General features: G+C 36.6%; 1 protein-coding gene across 2 annotated transcripts in view; it reads right to left on the bottom strand.

The window, feature by feature from the left end:
- LOC113054363 (E3 ubiquitin-protein ligase CBL-B) overlaps positions 1 to 13,668 on the bottom strand; it is a 56,058-nt gene that overhangs the window by 28,148 nt on the left and 14,242 nt on the right. The gene's annotated exons all lie outside the window — the stretch shown is intronic.

Here is a 13,668-nt window from a genome sequence, read left to right as displayed (position 1 = left end):
CAACATTCTCTATTGAGTGAGTTTCTTGTCCTTGAGCTTGTCTGGAAGTTAATGTGCCATATGCGTCTCCCTACAAACAGCATGAGGATACAGTGCAATCTGATGCAGGCGGTCTGAAGGGCATGTTGGAGCCACACCAGAAAACAAAACGCTCACTGGACACCAGCCAACAGAACAAAGATGATCTAAGTTTTATTTTATACAATTGCTGGTTTTCTGTCAAATCACAATGTTTCATGTGTTTGTAGTTCATTCATATATTGCATTAATTACATAAGTGGGATGCAGATGATGTCTGATTGTCAAATTAATTGTTCTTCAATTGGTTCACAAAAAACGCTTAAATCATTTGATCCAATTCCTTATGCTAGTCTTTTATACTTCAAACATACATGCAATTTCAGCTGCTTTACAACGTATACTAGTACTTTTCCTATTTCTTATGTTTACCTAACGGCAATTCGTAAATTTTTTACAAGGTGGCTAATTCGTATGGATTTGTACGACCTCATTCATACAAATTCATATGATTTGTGCTAAATCGTATGCATTTTACGAGTTGCACAATTCGTATGAATTTGTACGAATGACCTACACCTAAACCCGCCCCTAAACTTACCCATCACCGGGGTCTAGAAAAATCGTGCAAAATCGTACAATTGAGGTCGTACGAATTCAGACGAATTACCCATCTTGTAAAATACATATGAATTGGTCGTGAGATATCGTTGGTTAGCCTTGAACATCTTTATATTTACGCATGTGACTTTTGGGTAATTTATAGAACAGTGCAGCAGACATGCAGACAAATATAATGAGTTACACCATCTTTAGGTGCCACAAAGTTCAAAGTTAAGTCCCTAAGTGACTTTTCCCATAATGCCTCGTGGCTGGCAGACAGGGACTCCAACCCTCAGGGGCTTGTCCCCTTCCTCCCCTGTGCTGTTCTCCTGTGGGATTAGAGTGGGCAGATAACCCACCTTTCAGAACAACTTTTCAGGTTGCACTCAATTACACAAGGCCACTCAGCCCGAGGGAGGTCAAGAGGAACCAGGCTGCAAGCGGTAGATAACTAGCCCCTCTGAGGCACAACAAACACACACCAACTTTCAGGATTTACAGTGGTGTTTTGTAAAGCAGCAATTGGGCACCTGCAGCTCCCAGGAGTGTTGCCGAAATTCCGGCCCAACTGTCATGCTCTGCACAACAATTTCTTTCCCCGGTGTCACATTTGCATTTCTTGTCTAAATCAGGCTTTATTTTGAGGCCCATTAATTAGTGTGCTACATCACCGTAGCTTCCTGTCAAAACATAACTGTGACAAAGCAATTAGCACGTTAGCAGTGAAGCAGAACCGGTGGGAGAAGGCAGAAACTGGCAGATGAGAACCAGAGGTCAAATATGGAGGTGTATTTTATTTCAGAATCCTGATTATTCAGAGTTTTTATAAAGCATTGGTCATAATCACAGCTCAAAACTGTCAGTGATTAACCAGTATGAAAAACTTTCTTAGATCTAAGTGGTATTCGCCTCGGATATAGGCAATAAAGCTCTTTTCAGCCTAACGTAGCCGTAGGGATCCTTTTATTTCGTTATAAATCTCTGATGAACCCACCAGAGAACATTTCTCTCCATAAACTTCAGTTCAGTTGATACCTCTAAGTCTTCAAGTTTTCAATACTGTGAGTCCCTGCTCATTTTATCATCCCGTTTAATGCAGTAATACTGAAACTGCTGAGGGATTCATATATATTAGGTGTCAGACTGGAGAAAGGCAAGCTCAACTAAAACAGTCCAGATGGGCTGACTCTGGGCTTGCTTTTTATTAGTAATGAATAATAAATGAGTAAATAAATAAGTAATAAACCCATACATTCAAATTTTTGGAGTCAGTTTTTCTCTTTTAAAGGAAATTACTACTTTTCTTCGTGAACAATTAAATAAAGTAACAGTAAATATGTATGTCATGTTACAAAATTTTTCTTTTTTTGTTTTTGTTTTCTCCGTCTTTCTTCCATACTTTGTAACACTAACAAGGTTATATGCCCCCCTTGTGATTTCTCCAAATGTTTCAGACTAATTATACCTACACTTGTCATTCATTTGATACCTGACACACTCCGAGGAAGGCCGAAGGCCAAAATGCATCAGTGTGAAGTGAGTTTTAGCTATTATGTTAATAAAGGCTTTTTAACTTTGCAAATGTAAAGTTTGCAACACAATAACGATACAATACAGTGTATAACTGAAACCCACCGGCTCACATGTCTGTAGAACGTTTACACATATAACTCGAATCACTAACATCCGACATATCCATTACCAGCAGACAACATGCCTACCACATCAAGCACTCACACCTGCTTGCTTCATCACTTTCACAGGAAATTAGAGATTATGGGTCACACAAGAACTACATTATAATATTTCAACATCTACACCGCTCAGAGAGTTTGCACCATTACGCAGATGAATCCTAGAGATACTCATGTGCTGACTGTCAGGTCACAGCGATCATTTAAGCTTCAACACCTCTGACACACACAGCAGTTCCCGGCCATGTCCGTGAATCATTTAAACCCGATCCATGCAGTACAGACTGATAACATGTCACACGCTAACCACAAAGCCAGGGAGGAGACAGTGTACCTTTGAGGACACTGAGTGACGGATGCACACAGAGAGTTAATCCTAGTATAGAAGCTTGTCCTGAGGCAGAAGAAATTGAATTTAAGACAGAACAATAATCTCGGCCCTACAGGCAACTAACGTATGCTAATTCCCTCTGCACTGCTGGGGTGGATGTGGTTTTTTTTTTTATGTGCCTCACCTCTTATCGACAGGAGCGGGGGTACGCTTGAGCAGAGCCAGGACTCCATAGGACACATCTCTACCTCACACAACACCACAGCTCAGCGGGATATAGCTGGAGCTTAATCTGGGATATGTAAAATTACTCTGCAAGTCATTAACAAAACAGCTACATGGGCAAAAAAAATATGTTGGAACAGTATATTCTAGAAACCTGTTTCTCTTTGTAATTGTAATTTCGCTTTAGTCGTTTTAGAGGCCAATGCAACTAGAAACCACCAGGAAGCTGTAGGGTGACTGGAACGGTTGATCCAGGGCGTGCCAACTGTTTTCTGTTTTCATTAAAGGTTGATCCAAGTCAATGTATCTATGATATTCTAGTCTGCAGATATGATTCGACTCCCATCTTTAAAGTCTATGAGATTTATCCTCTGCCAGGTGAAAATAATATGTCTGATGGCTTAGAAAAGTAATAACATATGTTTATCCCCAACAAGCCACATGATTTGAGGTATCAGTTATGTGCATAGTGCAGAATGGAGAAGAATAATAATAATAGTGATGGTTGCCTTAGAAAACACCACAAATAAACCAAACTACACATTTGTGTGTATTAAGGGAGAGGTTGCTAAAGGGAAAGGAACAGAAATAGTGATTCTGGGCTCACATAAGAGCCATGTGACTGTTCTAAAAGCAGCATAAAGGCTAATAATTTCGGCTTTGCTCAGGTCATATGAGACATAGAGTGAACCTGTTGAGTAACTTTAGTAATATTTAGTACGATTAATAAAATAGCAGTGACAGGAATACAATAAAATAAAATAAATAGTTTTTTTGCATTAGAAATGCTGCTCTGCATTACTTTTCCTGGTGTTTCATTGTGGCCAGACCAAAGAAAGTCAGACTTCCTAACATCATCTCTGTGAACTCTTCTTGTGCATTGCTCTGTGAACCAGATGACTCCTGCCTTTCTGAATGAAACCCCATAAAACATTATATATTATTGGGAGATGGAGGATGACAGTGCTGAATTTGAGCACAGATGATTTTATGGTAATTGCAGATAATGGTAGAGTGTTGGGGTTGGGGTTCATCCGAGCTCATCTGGAGAGGAGGGAAAAAACTGGGAAATGACCCTTGGGAGCCTTTATTTTCAGACTTCAATTACATTCAAGCAATCTGTCTGGATTTCCAGTCAAAACCTCTAATAACCACCTCCCATACATACTGAAACACACACACACACACGCACAACGTTGCAGCTCAGAATGGTGCCACGTCTCTGCTGTTGAGTGCTTCAGATAGCGATGCGTTTCCATTTGCTGCATTTTTGCTTCTCCGTGTCCAGAATGTCCCAAATGGAAGCATGAAGCAAGTCTGCAGGTCTTAAAGAGTTTTTTACGAGAGGTCACATCTAAGTTCTATCATACTCCAACATCGTGTTAAAAGGCCACCGGCACCCAGCGGGAATTGACCTCTGTGAGCAAAGTCAGTCGATACTCACACATTATTGGCAGATTGCAAAATGAACCATAGTTCACAACGACTGTTATTAGATTCCAATCCCACTGGAATACAAGAGAAATCTCGCTTAATGTTTTCTTTAACATCTATGACTACAAAGCTATTTCAAAACACAATCATCTGGCATTTGCCGTTAGTGTTAATGAAGTATGATCTCGTAAAGTACTTCATTGCAGTTGGGTCTAAAGGTCCTCATCAGGGAGTGTCAAGTGTGGGATCATAAAGGTACTTGCACATGTGACGGCTGTGCAGAGATCAGGCACTGATTTGATTAACAGCTTTAGCATTACAGCAAAAAAAAGCAACAGCTAGAGAGGGAGAGAGACCTCCAACCAGTACATTCAAGCACCCATCATACTCTCTGGAAACTCAAGCACTGAATCACTTTAAAAATGTGGACTGTATAAAAATGTTTTCAGTATTCTTTGATTAACACAAAATAAAATATGAAATGAGGAAAAAAAACTTTTAAAAATGTCTTTACTGTTTGATTTAATGGGCCCTTGCTGAATAAAATTATTAAGCGAATTTCTCTTAAAAAAATGATTGAGACCAAACTTCTGAATGGCAATGTAAATATATAAAATGAAGATCCCTATATTAAGAAGGTGGCCATTCTATGAGTATCATGCCCACTTTAACTGTAGCTCAACCTCAATCTGCAACACACAACCCTGCAAACACCTTCAGCACAGTGCAGTTGACGCCCTCGAAGGCGTCGTGTGTGGTTCAGAGGCACGTGGAAGCACCTGTCGCGTCTAACGGCCGGCGTGACATTCTCCTATGCTTCCTGACACCTGTAGGACTCATCGTTGCTTGCTATTGTCTTTCACTTTTTGTTGACCTACATTCACACACCCTCCACCATAAATACTGTCATTACATCAATCGGCTGTCAGTCAGAAAACAGCACACAGCGGATGACATGTAATCAATACACAGAAGAGCTTTCCAAAAATTACAGCTGCATGAAAAAAAGGGCACTTGCACCTTTTTCTTGTTGCAGCCACGGCCTAGTGGTTAGTGTCAGTTATGAGGAAGTTATCGAGATATATATATATATATATATATATATATATATATATATATATATATATATATATATATATATATATATATATATATATATATATATATATATTATATATATATTTTATTCACATGAACTGTCCAACTGACTCAGATTTTCAAACTGAATTGGATTTCCAATGTTTTATAAAGAAGAGAGAAACAAAGGACATCTTATGATATCATGTTTAATTATTGCCTCCACCGTTTACCTATAACAGAGCAGTTTAATTTGCAAAAAACTGTTTTAGCCAAAGATAGTTGAATGGTAATCAGTCTTAAATTCTGCCTTTTTGTCCTGCTTTTACCTGAAAGCTATCTGCAGAAGTGAAGCCACCAGGCCAGGGAAAGGTCTCGTCAATAAAATACCTGGCAGCCTGCTCCGCAGCAGGACCGGCCCGGGTGAGAGAGTAAGTGTGATAATAGCGGCAGGACCCCTTGATGCGGCGGAGAACAGATGAGATATCTATCAGGTCCTCCTGCTGCAGGCCAATCTCCCACAAACACACACACATACATACACATTACCGGCAACACCCATGCACAAATCACTATGAATTATTAAAACCGCCAACAATCATTTTGCCGAGGAACTGACAAATAAGCCTCTCCATTAGTCAAGTATGCCTGTCTGTTCTTCCTCTAAACAGCTGAACCTTGAAGTGGTCTTCTAGTGTCTATAATGAGGGACAGGGGGTGGATAACGGAAGGAGAGACTAGCATAGGGGGGGGGGGGTGAGACATCACAAGCCTCTGTTTTATGACTAAATCAATGCTGCCACAACCCCTTTCGCTCATCTCCTTCTCTCCCACGAACACACACACGCTAATCCACTCCACACTAATAACTCCGCTGCTTTGAACACATACATGAAAAACTGATAGGATTCCAGTAACTGTGCTGTTCAACTTTTTTAATGAACGGTTTGGGGATTAAGAAGATAAAAGGGAGGAAGATAAAAAAAAACAGGAACCACAACACTTAGTTAATAGTTTGTGTAACAGACAATAATGACACCTCAAATAGTGCGTTAGAGAGAAGTGAGGTGAGAGGTGTGTTATTACTTTTCTAAGCAAGTGTTTTGCAAATTTTCTCTAGGCAGATTTACATTTTTTTGCTTGACAGACAATAAAGCAGGCAGAAAAAAAAACTACAATGAAAGAGAAACAGAGCCATATCTTGGAAATATTAGTACCAATAATAAGTTACCCTACACCCTGACAACCACCCAAAACACCCTAGCACTTGCACCGCTTACATATTTTTTTGTTTGCTGCTTTAAAAGATAATATCCTGCCCTAAGAGTAAGAGTATATCCTGCCTTTAAAAACAATGCATTTTTGCCACCTCTATCCACTCATATCAACTACAGGGGACATTTTAAGCTTCAGCGAAACCAACAGAGATGGCGACTTGCAAAATGCAGGTTTCACACAGCGGTGGTCTTCTGAGGAGCATGTCCTGACAGTTAACTTATCCATATCCTTCGCCTTTGACTCTTTCTGCATTTCCACTTCTATAACCATCTAGAAACCTGGTAGAAAAAGCTAAAATTTGGGGTTTAGATGATGCTTTTACAGTGTGGCTGTGAAGCGAAGAAAACCGTAAACAAACGTCTCTCAACCTTAAAAAGAAACCACTACAACTCTCAAAAAAAGGCACACGCTGAGAGAAAAGAACAGATGTGAAGAAACTTCTGAGGGCTGCTGAGGGCTTAAGACGTTATGAGACGCTCTTAATCTCATCTCAAAGTTTTATTCTCTTCATTTTATCTTTTTCTACCGCCTAAGTCTCTACTGTCTGAAGTGCTGCAGTTGCTCTGATACGGTAAGAGCTTTGTGAGTTGAAATACACAGAGCTTTTACAAAAGGCAACAGAGCTTCATTCATTTCATATGAGGCAATGCATGTTTTATTAAAGAGGTCCAATGTAAACAGATTCAAAGCTTATGCAATCTAAAGAAAAAAATGCTCCAATAATTAAATGGTAATGTGTGCCTCTGCTCGGAGCTAAATCATGAACATGCAAATGCTGCCAAACACAAATTCATGTGGCCAGAATATTTCACGTGCTCATTAGTAAATCCTCCCTCTCTTTACACTAATTCCACACACACCGCCATAAATGCTCTTTAAGAAAAAAAAAAAGACTACATAGCAGAGATAACGGTGACTACATGCAAGATATTACCCACAATCTTATACACACAAAATTGTGGGGCAAAACAATTTCTGTAAAAGAGCAATTTCAATCTCATTATGCTTCTATAATGAGTCCTCAGAGACAGCAGGCATTCCCTGCTGCTCACAGCAGTACAGATGCAAAGTGCAAGATCAAATTACATGACAATCAGTTCGATTACAAGAAAAGAGACTAAATGAGAGTGGTGCACATCAGCCTGTTCAGCCGCGCATAAGTCTTCGGCATGATGTGTGTAATTAAAAGGTCAAGTTTAATGCCTCAGAGTGAAGAGGAATAAGTTTAGATGGGTCGAGTACAGAGCCTTGGGGAGCTCCTGAACACAGGGGTGAAGAACAGAGGAAAATAACCCACTACCATTGTTAAATTCTAATCAGCATACTGCTGTTTTTTTTTTTTTTTTTTTTTGTCTTTTACCTAATTTTCTTAAAATGTTCAATTTAGAATAAAATTTTGAATAAAACAAAAAAAAATATTATTTTAAAGTTCACGACAAAAACATTAAATTAATGATGAAGCCCAAAATAATAAAAGTTTTTTGAATGCAAACATTTAATAATAAATGTAAGTAAACATGTATCAACATATAAAATATTCATCAACATAAAATACAATATTTAAAACACTTGTGAATAGTGAAAACCTGAGCTCCTAATAAATATAAGAATAAAAAATAGCAAGTCCTAAAATAATATTGCAATGAGTTTGCACACATTTTAGCTATCTTTTTTTTTCATTATTTAGCACTATATTTAATTATAAATATATAAGTATTAACATAAAAAAGAGGTTCATGTGAATTATTTAAATCAACCATATTTTTTCTAGATTTTTCTTCCGAAAACACTGTTAGTGCATATACAGCAGTGTTGATTCTTTTATTTTGTTAACTGAACAACTGCAAAATAAAAAAAGGAAAATCATTTTACTGAAAAGATGCAGCTCTTTATATGCAGCAGACTCTCTCATCTCTGACCTGCAAATAAACAGACTCAATGATGAAATCTTATAAACAAGATTCTCTTTGAAGTTGAGGGTATAAGAATATTAATTCCAGAATTTCTCTCTCTGTTTCTGAGGGCTAAGCTATTGGGACACTGTGTGTGTGTGTGTGTGTGCGTGTGAATTTCTGTAGAAAATTGCATCTTGAAAAACAAAGATAGGGACACTTCTGTCTCATTAAGCCACTGACTGGTTAAGGTCTGTCCCAGGAGAAAGGGAAGACACATATGCCTGAATAAATAAAAAGGGGGCACTGTGTGCATATGGGGCTTGTCCCCTGCAGAAATCCCCCCACACCCCACCCTGCCAATCTATTTTTTTTTTAAATACTCCTACCACATCCTGCACAACCCCATCTCTTTGTTGCCCCATCTACTCACTTTCAGCCTTCATTGTTACAAATGATACATTTATTGAGAGAAGGGCAAGCAGCACATGTGCACTTCATTTCAACGGCCTGCCGTATACTTCACAGTATCACCGTAAACTTCTTTATTAGATATCAATACCAGTATAAATGTAACTATTTTCAATAACACATTTTGACACCAAATAAAAACTAACTGAACGGTTATTATAATATATATGCTTATACATTATAAGAATTATTAAATATTATGCTTATAACATTTTATACATATGCATGTATATATTGTTTATATACACACACTAAATATTCAATAATTATCATTTTTGATATAGGTTATAAAATGATTATATATTATATAATGTTATATAATACAAAAAAAGCAATCTAACCAATCTATATTCCTTTGTAAATATTTCTTCAAAACTATCATTGAATGTGCCTACTTTTTTCATTTATGAATTTATGTATTCATTTTGTGTTAAAATACCACTAGCTTTGACCACTCTATTCGTAATGACACACCAATTCATTAAAGAGAAAATGCATGAAAGCATGAGAGGGAAAAAACAGAGAATGACTGTGAAAGAGAAAGACATGTGCAGGGCAGAAATCAATTCCAACATTCCCACCACATCGATGTATTGATTCAAACACAACAATACTTCCAGTAGAATATTGTCTGAAAAACCATAATCAACTTGGCATGCTATTTAATCAGATATCATACCAAATTAATATTTGTTCAAAAACATGTAATTATATATATTTTTTGATGGACTGTGCAAAGCACATTTTATGTCAGCTGAATGGATTTTCTCATTGATTATATTATCTAACACACTTTAGTCTCTGATTGCATCAGGCTTGAAGTGTGTATGCATGTGTATGTGTGCACTGCACGCATACGAGCATCGGTCAGCCATCACAAAGGGAGCTCTCTGATTGGCTCCCTTTTGAGCAAATAGACTGATAGATTTTATAGGAATTCTATCAGCTCTGATTGTTTCAAAGACAATTACACACTCTCTCTGCCAGATTATGGTTAGAAATATGTATGTGACTATGTTTGGTCTATATTCTTACGTCTTTAAATCTGTAAATTTTTACCTTCAAATCTCTCCCAGCTTGATTCCTCTACAGTTTATGAATATATGAACTCACGTACACATGGTTTACTTGTCCTCTTTTTTTTTTACTTTTCACTGAACTTGATATATTTGAATACATGCAAATAAATTGAGTCATTTACAGACGACGAAAATGCAGATGGAAGATTTTTTTTTTGTGATTATATATTTGTGTGTGTGTGTGCGTGTGTGCGTGTGTGTGTGTGTGTGTATGTGACCCTGGACAACAAAACCAGTCTTAAGTCGCTGGGGTATATTTTTAGCAATAGTCAAAAAAATAATGTATGGGTCAAAATTATTATTTTTTATTTATTTTTTGCCAAAAATCATTAGAATATTGAGTAAAGATCATGTTCCATGAATATATTTAGTAAATTTCCTACCTTAAATATATCAAATATATATTTTTGATTAGAAATATGCATTGGTATGAACTTAATTTGCCAACTTTTAAGGTGATTTATTTTACACCCTCAGATTCCAGATTTTCAAATATTGTCCTATCCTAACAAACCATACATCAATGGAAAGCTTATTTATTCAACTTTCAGATGATGTATAAATGTAAATTAACATTAATAAAATTAACACTTAAGACTGGTTTTGTGGTCCAGGGTCACACACACACACGCATACAATTTATATAAAAATACCCTATATATATATATATATATATATTACTCATTAAGAGAATAGGGACAACACATTTAGACCATGCGCCCGAACGCCCCAACCATTGTTCCGTCATTAAAATAGCCATGAGTGCACCTTCGCCGTGAAATTTACACAATGTGTTTAGATCGTTAAAATAGGGCCCAGAGACTCTCCCCACAGATAAATGCTGTTGGCTCAGTTCACAGGGTACATAATGCTTGCCACTATCCACTATCAAACACACATACATACACACACACACACACACACACGCATTCCTTTAAATAAATAAATAATTGCGTGTGTGTGCATGTGTGTGTGGGTATCATATAAATAATATTTAAATATATTTAAATAGACAGAAATCTAATCTAATCTTTTTTTTTGGGGGGGGGGTATTGTAATCAATTTTAATGATCAAACATACAGTTTAGGAAATGGAAACATAAGATCAGTAAAATGCAAATCAGCGCGGGAAAGTCACGTGAGTGCTTGTGGTAATGAAACTCTCATTAGAGAGAGCAAAAGAAGATACAGCAAAGTTCAAGTCAGCTCTTTCACACTGCATTTGAACAACTAAGAAGTGAGAACACATTAAAAAAATTAACACATACACAAAAGATGGACAAGAATTTATCCACAAACAGGAACAGGAATTAACACAGAACACTGTATACACACACACACACACACAGAGAGCAACACGGCCCACACCGCCGTGTGCTGACAGCAGAAGATTCCGGTCCGTAGAACAGCTCAGACTGTTTGTCTTGTACTACGCTCAAACTCAAACAAAACAGGACTGTGTCTGCATGTCAGCTTCTGCCACTGCAGCACTACCAGTACCACTTCTGTTATTGTGATGTGTTTGTATGGGGGAGAAATCTTCACAGATCACATGATCGATGATACGTATAAAGGTCTTTAGACACCAGGTCTAAAAACACCTCGTTCCATTTACCCAGTGGAATTTTTTTTAGATTAGAGCAAGGGGCACCAACCTTTTTGACAGAGCCATTTCTAAATTCATATCTGTACTAAATGTGCCATTTCGTCACCTACCCTTAACACCATTTCTAAGTATACTCTCAGAAAAATGTTTTAATGCAAAGCTGTCACTGGGACTGTACCCTAAAGAACAAAAGCTAAGTTACATCTTTGTAGTATATCTACCTCTAATGGTACATATTAAATACCTTAAAAATAAACATACATTTTAGTACTTTCAAGCACATATTTTAGTTCCTAAATATCTGTATCTTTTAAAAGAGAGTTTTGTAGCTTTTCTCCTGAGCAATAATTATTATTAATATTGTAACAATATCATACATTTATATAATATATAATATATTACAAATTAAATATATAATATATAATATAATACTTGATATATATATAAATATAATATAGTTATATATATATATATATTATATTATAATATATATATATATATATATATATAACACACATTTATATTGATTAGATAAATACATTTTATTATTATTATTTTATTTTTTCACATGATCTTTTAGAATCATCATCATCATCATTATTATCAAACTGATGTAGTGTATTTCTTTTTTTTTTATTATATTAGGGTGCTGAAATCAATGATGCAGTACTTTTTTTCTGCGATTTTCTTTGAAAGATTAGTAGTAAGTCCAATAACAGCGCATTCATTTGTGTAATATAATTTTTTGTAACATTATAATTTGTCTCTTACTGTCAGTTTTGATCCATTTAATGCAATCCTACTGGAATGAAAACATGACTTTATTTAAAAACTTCTGATTAAAGCGTAATATTAAAAAAACATCCCATCTCTGTGTTGCCACTATGCCACTTGTACAATTCGAGAAATTATATTGTTACAGTCAAGCCTGGAGAATCTGGATTTTTATGTTCTAAATTGGGAGAAATATTTGCGTTTCAATTAGGGATGGGCATGATTAATCGACGATCGATAATTGATCGTTAAGATTTTCCTCGATCATGTTAATTTGTTATCGATTAATCTAAAGCATTTTTTTTTTATCTAATGCAGGTTGCGTTGTGTAGTGCGAGTCTTGAAGCAATTAAATGAATTTCACTGTGTGGCAGCAATTAAATATTTTACCACCAGGGTGCAATATTTGACACCCTACTCGGTTATCTGTGATCTTCCGTTTTGATTTCAAAGAATAATCATGAAGATGTCACGGCGAAGTGTGGCGTGGGACCATTTTGATTTAAAAGCTAACTAGTTAACTGCAAACATTGCGATGGGGTGTTTAAGTACAACTTGGCCACGACTCAAATGATGTACCTGTGCATCCCGGCAACGTCATTTCCCTCAGAGCGGGTGTTTTCGGCGGCTGGACTGACGGTCACCATGGTTGCGGTCGCGTCTGACACCAGATCATGTCAACATGCTTATACGGTATTTCTCAGCAAAAATTCGTAGACTCGTGCAGAAGTTGTATGCTAGTTATTAAAGTTAGTTATTTTTCATGAGGCTTTAAGTAGCATAATTTGTTACGTTAGCGTAATTGTTAGGAAGGCTAATATCTGGCCTTTTCTTCTGGCTTGGATAGTTTTGAGTTACATTTTGACAAAATCTGTCAGATCTAAGTATTATAATGTTTTTTTTTTAATGTTATTGTTTAACATGATTCTTTTATCATTATTATTATTTTGGAACAAATGAGGTCTCTGTAGCAGCTGCAGAGCACTGCATATGCACGCGGATATATGTTCGGTTTGCCTGAACGTAGTTTAACTGTCTGCCACAAGTTGATCTTGTAATAAAGGTCTCACCGAGGAAAACACGCTGTATTTTGTATTCATTGCATTTTTTTATTATAAAAAATAAATAATTATATTATAAAAATATTAATGATTAATCGATAGTCGATCGTTAATTCTCCCGACGA

The sequence above is a fragment of the Carassius auratus genome, chromosome 35 (assembly GCF_003368295.1).
Source record: "Carassius auratus strain Wakin chromosome 35, ASM336829v1, whole genome shotgun sequence".
In the NCBI taxonomy this organism is placed as follows: Eukaryota; Metazoa; Chordata; class Actinopteri; order Cypriniformes; family Cyprinidae; genus Carassius; species Carassius auratus.
The sequence above is the reverse complement of the archived record's forward strand: the minus strand, read 5'-3'. Positions and strand labels throughout refer to the sequence as shown.